General features: G+C 41.0%; 1 pseudogene; it reads right to left on the reverse strand.

Annotated features, from left to right (window-relative positions):
* Positions 1-4,106: 4,106 nt before the first annotated feature.
* Positions 4,107-4,579, reverse strand: LOC106701466 (small ubiquitin-related modifier 2-like; annotated as a pseudogene).
* Between the last annotated feature and the right edge of the window lie 3,263 nt (positions 4,580-7,842).

Here is a 7,842-nt window from a genome sequence, read left to right on the forward strand (position 1 = left end):
AGTGCAGGGGCCCCAGTGCCCCACGGATGTGAGATCCCAGTTCCCCTCAGTTCAGTTCAGTTCAGTTGCTCAGTTGTGTCCTACTCTTTTCGACTCCATGGACTGCAGCAAGGCAGGCCTCCCTGTCCATCACCAACTCCCTGAGCCTACTCAAACTCATGTCTATTGTGTTGGTGATGCCATCCAACTATCTCATCTTCTGTCGTCCCCTTCTCCTCCCACCTTCAATCTTTCCCAGCATCAGGGTCTTTACCAATGAGTCGGTTTTTCCCATCAGGTGGCCAAAGTATTGGAGTTTCACCTTCAGCGTCAGTCCTTCCAGTGAATATTCAGGACTGATCTCCTTTAAGATGGACTGGTTGGATCTCCTTGCAATCCAAGGGACTCCCAAGAGTCTTCTCCAGCACCACAGTTCGAAAGCATCAATTCTTTGGCGCTCAGCTTTCTTTATAGTCCAACTCTCACATCCATACATGACTACTGGAAAAACCATAGCTTTGACTAGACGGACCTTTGTTGGTAAAGTAATGTCTCTGCTTTTTAATATGGTGTCTAGGTTGGTCAAAGAGTTTCTTCCAAGGAGCAAGCGTCTTTTAATTTCATGGCTACAGTCACCATCTGCAGTGATTTTGGAGCCCCCCAAAATAAAGTCTGTCGTTGTTTCCATTGTTTCCCCATCTAATTGCCATGACGTGATGGAACTGGATGCCATGATCTTAGTTTTCTGAATGTTGAGTTTTAAGCCAACTTTTTCACTCTCCTCTTTCATCAAGAGGCCCTTTAGTTTTTCGCTTTCTGCCATAAGGGTCGTGTCATCTGCATATCTGAGGTTATTGATATTTCTCCTGGCAATCTTGATTTCAGCTTGCGCTTCATCCAGCCTGGCATTTTACATGATGTACTCTGCATATAAATTAAATAAGCAGGGTGACAGTATACAGCCTTGATGTACTCCTTTCCTGATTTGGAACCTGTCTGTTGTTCCATATCCAGTTCTAACTGTTGACCTTAATACAGATTTCTTAGGAGGTAGGTCAGGTGGTCTGGTGCCGGGGTCCAGCCCCGGTGGATCCAGGGAATTCGAAGCGGGGACAGCGTCGGCGAGGATCAGGAAACAACTGCTTAATTAAACGTTTATTAAGGATATAAAGAGTGGTGAAATAAGGATAGCTCAGTGAAGAGATTCAGTGAAGAAAAGAGGCTGAATAAAATTCCAAAGCAGGAAATTTATGTCACCTACGAAGGCCGCAGGCGTCCTCCCATTCTCCCGAAGGAGAGGAGACACTAAGGCCTCCCTGGTCAGATCTTAGAAGCCCAGGCAAAATTAGTAGGCTTGACGAGCTTCCCTGCCTCAGAGGAAAAGTTCAGCTAGAAGGTGAAATAAAGGACATGGGGAGACCAAATTTCAGGACATACTTTATTTTCCAAAGTAGTCTTATACCTTAAGTTGTGCATAGAGGATAATGGGGGAAGGGGTAGAGTCATGCAAGGACAGCAGTTACTGATCCTTATCGAAGCCAGGCTTTCAATTTATCATATGCAAAAGTTTAGGTGATTTACATCAACTTCTGGCCAGGAGGCCTGTTAACATTTTAAGAAACTTATTTTTCTCTAAAGGTGGTTATTCTAAAGTCAGGCGCCAGCCTCCAAAAAGCACTGGATAAAGTTGCATTCCTATAGGGCAAAGGTGAGGTGGGCTCAGTCAAGAAAAGAATTAACTCAAGGGTCCAAGGTTACAAACATTGAGGCTACTACTTACATTTCTATACACCCATTATATCAAGCAATACACTGCCAAGGACACAGTAGGTAAGGGATATGGAGACTTAGCAGCAAACATTGGCCCAACAAGTGAAAAACCCTTCACCAATACAATTTCTAATCAATCTTTTAACTACTCAAAGGAATCTGTGTTTAGACAGTTTAGAACATCTCATGCCTCTCACAGTTGGGAGGCTCTGAACAATCATATGTGGCCGGAAAAACCTATTCAGGCAGGCTAGAGGATTTTCAAAGGAGTTTGTAGGTTGAAACACTGTCACACCCAGGAATTATTAACTGGAGCTGTAAGCTAACTCTTGTTTCAGAGAGAGGTAGTTGGGGACAGCCCCCTGTAAAGTCTGAGGTGTAGGTGAAAGCACAAAGCAGAAAGTAGGCAGACTCTGGTTTTGGGGGTAGATGCTTGAGAATTTCCAGGGAGACTCCTGAGGCTTGATCCCGCCTTTGCGTATGCCAAGCCTCCTTCCTCATGACCTTTGCCACGGGCGGAGCTTGCTCCCCGAAGTCTGGTATTCCCATCTCTTTAAGAATTTTCCACATTTTTTTGTGATCCACAAAGTCAAAGGCTTTGGCGTAGTTAATAAAGCAAAAGTAGATATTATTCTGGAACTCTCTGGCTTTTTCGATGACCCAACCTGCAGCTCCTTCATTGGAAGGTGGATTCTTTACCACTGGCCCACCAGGGAAGTCCCTATATTTTAAGTTTTTGTTTAATTTCCTGTCAACTGACTGTGACTTTGTGGGTGCACTACCCTTTGGTTCTGCCACCGTGTGTTTCATAGTGAGAGTCAGTCAGTTCAGTCAGTTCAGTCGCTCAGTCGTGTCCAGCTCTTTGCGACCCCATGAACCACAGCACGCCAGGCCTCCCAGTTCATCACCAACTGCTGAAGTCTACCCAAACCCAGGTCCACTGAGTCAGTGATGCCATCCAACCATCTTATACTCTGTCGTCCCCTTCTCCTCCTGCCCTCAATCTTTCCCAGCATCAGGGTCTTTTCAAATGAGTCAGCTCTTTGCATCAGGTGGCCAAAGTATTGGAGTTTCAGCTTCAACATCAGTCCTTCCAATGAACACTCAGGACTGATCTCCTTTAGGATGGACTGGTTGGATCTCCTTGCAGTCCAAGGGACTCTCAAGAGCCTTCTCCAACACCACAGTTCAAAAACATCAATTCTTTGGCGCTCAGCTTTCTTTATAGTCCAGCTCTCACATCCATACATGACTACTGGAAAAACCATAGCCTTGACTAGACGGACCTTTGTTGACAAAGATGCAAAACTGTGTGTGTGTGGGGTAAACATGGTGCATTTCTGTGACCATGTGTGTGATTGTGTTATTGTGTGTGACATTTGTGATGCTGTGCAAATGTGCTATAATAGAAAGTGACTGATGGAGAGTGGAGGAAGGGTGTGGTATGATAGTGCATGAGAAATGGTGAGGACTAGGCTAATGGATGTAGGTTTGTGCAAGGAATTCTGCTCAGTGGTATATGATTAGAAAGCACCTACTGTGTGCCAGATGCTGTTGCTGTACGTTGTACTGGGATAGACCTAGAAGAAAAATTAACTTTAAAAATGGAAAATAAAAAATCAGAGTAGAAGGGCAAATTCAAGAGGCCTATTATATGTGTATTTAGGTAACAAACAGATATCTGGATCAACACAAAACAGTGAAGAGCACCAAAGATGGGAACTACAGGGTTAACACACAACACTATTTCCTTTTTTAGTATTTATTTATTTATTTAGGCTGCCCCATGTTTTTGTTATGGCATGTGGGATCTAGTTCCCTGACCTGGAATTGAACCCTCACCCCTGCATTGGGATCTCAGAGTCTTAGCCACTGGACTACCAGAGAAGTCCCAGTATTTTATTATTTAATTCTTGCCAAAATACAAATTACTATTTAAGCAAAAATAAAAACAGTGTAGTCACGGTTTTATATATTCTTAATACATAAATTAACAGATATAGAAGCAAATTGTATGACAACAATAGCACAAAGGCCAGAAGAGAAGTAAATAGAAATAAACTATTGTAAAGGTTCCAGTATTCTATGGGGAGTAATGTAATATCCCCCATGCAATTTCCATTTTGTGTCAATCAAAACATACCATTGGCCCTGATTTCGTTTTTTAAAAAGTGATATATTTATGCATACACCAGTTACTGTATATATAATAAAGGAATGCGGAAGAGGAAAGTGAAAGACTAGAGAAAACTGTACTGCAGTAGTCAGGATATAGAACCAAATTGCATTTTTCTAATTGAGAATGTCCTCTTGGTAGGTAGGAACAGAATTTTGGAGTAAACTGGCAGGATTCTGTTTTAGTAGACACCTCTCTGTTGCTGGAACATACCAATTATATCTTCATCCTTCATTTCCAACTGTGTAGGTGAGTATGTCTCATTGATTGGCTGCCCATCAAATTGTATTCTGATCTGCCTTATTGACAAACTCAGTCATTCACTATAGACTTTCATTAGTTTACTAAGTGGTTGTATGCCTCTTAATCCTTTTAAAAAAATACTTATCTGTTTATTTGGCTGCATCAGGATTTAGTTGTGGGCAAATGAACTTTTTAGTTGTGGCTGGCGGGCTTAGTTGCTCCACAGCATATGGGATCTTAGTTCCCTAACCAGGGATCAAACCTTCATCCTTTCCATTGCAAGGCAGATTCTTAACCACTGGACCACCAGGGAAGTCCCTATGCTTCTTAAAGTGCACCACCTGCCACCTTCAAATTAATATGATCATTGTTCTCAGCCTTGACTCCCCACTTGGCCTTTTTGTCAGCCATGCCAAGAACTAATCTCCTCAGCTGCTGCTTCACTGGATCCACACCAAACACACACACAAGCGGCAACAGGAGCAGCAGCAGAAGCTGCTCGTAGCTTTGAGCTTCACTCCTTCTTATTTTTCTTATATCCCCAAGCTAGGCAAACTCAGGTGCTCTCTCCTTTGACACTAGCAGGTGATTTAAACTACACAAGCCTCTGCCATAAACACTCCAAGCCAGTTTCCTTTCCTTGCTTTCACAAGCCATTTGCAGACTTTCTTGGGATGCCTGCTTTGCTTTTCCTAGAAAGCTTCATTGTGTGAGTGAGAAAATGTTCATTTCTTCTTGGTGTTTGTGTGCGGCCTCATCCATCTCAATATCCTAACCAAATTTGGGGTTGGGATCCATTCTGTATTTGTCAATTTTAATAGGAATAGACACCAATGTCTTTTTTCATAGGTGACATAATCATCTCCGTAGAAAATGCAATGAAACCTCTAAATACTCTAGTAGAAATACTAAGTGAGTTTAGCAAGGTATCAAGCTACAAGTTACAAAAATCAATTTTATTTCTTATATACAGTTGGAAATTGAAATTTGAAAAAATACCAATTAAAATGCATCAAAAACTCTGAAATACTTAGGGGTAGACCTGACAAAAGATTTTGTTACCTGTACATTAAAAATACAAAACATTACTGAGAGGAATTTAAGAAGAGATATATTATGTTCATATTGTGTTGCATAGTTATGAGATTCACCATTATAAAGATGTCAGTTCTCCCCAAATTATCTATATACTGAATATAATCTCAGTGAAAATGCCAGATAGATTTTTTAGCGAATGAACAAATTCCTTCTAAAACTCTTCTTGGTGTTTGAAATTAAAAAAAAAATTGTGTATGAATGTATATAGCAGCTTTAGTTGTAACAGACAAAAGTTGGAAAAGCCCATATGTCCTTCCATGAGTGAATGGCTAAACAAACTGTAGTATGTTCACATGGAATTCTACTCAGCAATAAAAAGGAATGAATTACACATATAACAACATGTATGAATCTCCAGGGAATCATGCTGAGTGAAAAAGTCAGTACTCCAATTACATACTTTATAATGTATATACAATATATAATGTATATATACATTATATCAGGCTTCCCTGGTGGCTCAGAGGTTAAAGCGTCTGCCTGCAATGTGGGCGACCCGGGTTCGATCCCTGGGTCGGGAAGATCCCCTGGAGAAGGAAATGGCAACCCACTCCAGTACTCTTGCCTGGAGAATCCCATGGAGGGAGGAGCCTGGTAGACTACAGTCCATGGGGTCGCAAAGAGTCGGACACGACTGAGCGACTCAACTCACTCACTCATACATTATATAATATATAATGTATAATGTCACTTATGTAACATTCTTGAAAGGTAAAATTACAGAAAGGGAGAACAGATTAGGGTTGCCAGGTCTTACGGAGAGGGTTTCGGGAAAGAGAGAAGTGGGTGTGGCTATAGAAGGACAACATGAAAGATTCTTATGATGATGGAAGTGTGTTGAGAGTATCAATGTCAACGTTCTGATTCTGTGTATAGTATTGCAAGATGTTACCACTGGGGGAAATTGGATAAAAGGTATCTGGGATCTCCCTGAATTATTTCTTAAAACTACATGAGAATCCAGAATACTGGAGTGCGTTGCCATTTCCTCCTCCAGGGGATCTTCCTGACCCAGGGATCTAACTCTAACAATCTCTTGCATTGGCAGGTGGATTCTTTACCACTGCGCCACCTGGGAAATATTCTTGCCTGAAGAATCCTATGGAGAGAGGAGCCTGGCGGGCTATAGTCCATGGGGTCACAAAAGAACTGGACACAACTGAGAGTGTGAGTGCACACACACACACACACACACACACACACACACACACACACGAGAATCCAGAATTACTTCCAAACAAAAAGTTAAAATTTAAGAAAGTTAGGCCAAAAGGAAACAAATTCTAAGGTGGTAGAACAAAACCCAACTGCTTTATAAATGTAAATTTACTAAATATGTCAAAGAGTAAGACTGCCATTTATTTTAAAAATAAATATTTAATGAGACATACTTCAAAAATAAAACAGTTAAAAGAAAAAGTATAGAAAAAGATAATGCACTAGCCAAAAGAAGCATGGTGAAGCTATAGTAATATCAAAACAGACTAAGACAAAAACCAATATTATAAATAAAGGGTAAATTACATAATTTCTTTTTTTTTCATAATTTCTTTTTAAAAAGTATTTATATTTGGCTATGCTGGATCTTTGTTGAGGCATGTAGGAGCTAGTTCTCTGACCAGGGATCGAACCCAGGTCCCCTCCATTGGGAGCACAATATCCTACCCACTGGACCACCAGGGAAGTCACAAATTACATAATTTCTTATTGGATCAATTTAACAGGAAGCTAGTACAACTCTAAATATGTATCATCAACAAGAGAGCTTTAAAATATATAAAGCAAAGCTTTACAGAAATAAAAGGAGAAATGGACAAATCTGCAAGTATAAAAAATGAAATCAGGAAGCTGGATGGACATAGAACCAGCTCTGTTCTCTCCTCATCTTTTAACAAAATAATTAGCAAAAAACAACTCATACAGGTGACAGAAGAAATGTACTGCTGGTAAACACACTTGAGACAAATAATTAAGACTTATTTAGAGGACATGTTCTCTCTATGCAGTGTTTAGGAGTCTCTTTACCCTATCTGGGGCTTCCCTGGTGGCTCAGAGGTTAAAGTGTCTGCCTGCAATGTGGGAGACCTGGGTTCAATCCCAGGGTTGGGAAGATCCCCTGGAGAAGGAAATGGCAACCCACTCCAGTACTCTTGCCTGGAGAATCCCATGGACGGAGGAGCCTGGTAGGCTGCAGTCCATGGGGTCGCAAAGAGTCGAACACGACTGAGCGACTTCACTTTTCTTTCACTTCACCCTATCCAGAAAGAGATTCACACTATTCTGAAACAGTGCTGGTTATCATCTAGTGAAATGAAGCCTGTGAAAGGAAGATTATTTTTTTGTGCTTCCTAGAGATAACATAGTTCTTTAGTTTTGTGGCTTTGTATAGCTTTACAGTAAGCTTATGAGCTAGAAGCCTCTCTGATACCTTCAACAACTTCAAGTTCCTGATATTTAGCATGCTGTAGTCCGCAGTATTCTGTTCTCTTTGCCAACATACTATTGCATAAAAGCGTCGTGTTTTCATAGAGATTTTCTCCATTTTAGTCTCTACTGCAAAATTATTGTAGTGAGTC

Source organism: Bos mutus, chromosome 18 (genome assembly GCF_027580195.1).
Source record: "Bos mutus isolate GX-2022 chromosome 18, NWIPB_WYAK_1.1, whole genome shotgun sequence".
Taxonomy (NCBI): Eukaryota; Metazoa; Chordata; class Mammalia; order Artiodactyla; family Bovidae; genus Bos; species Bos mutus.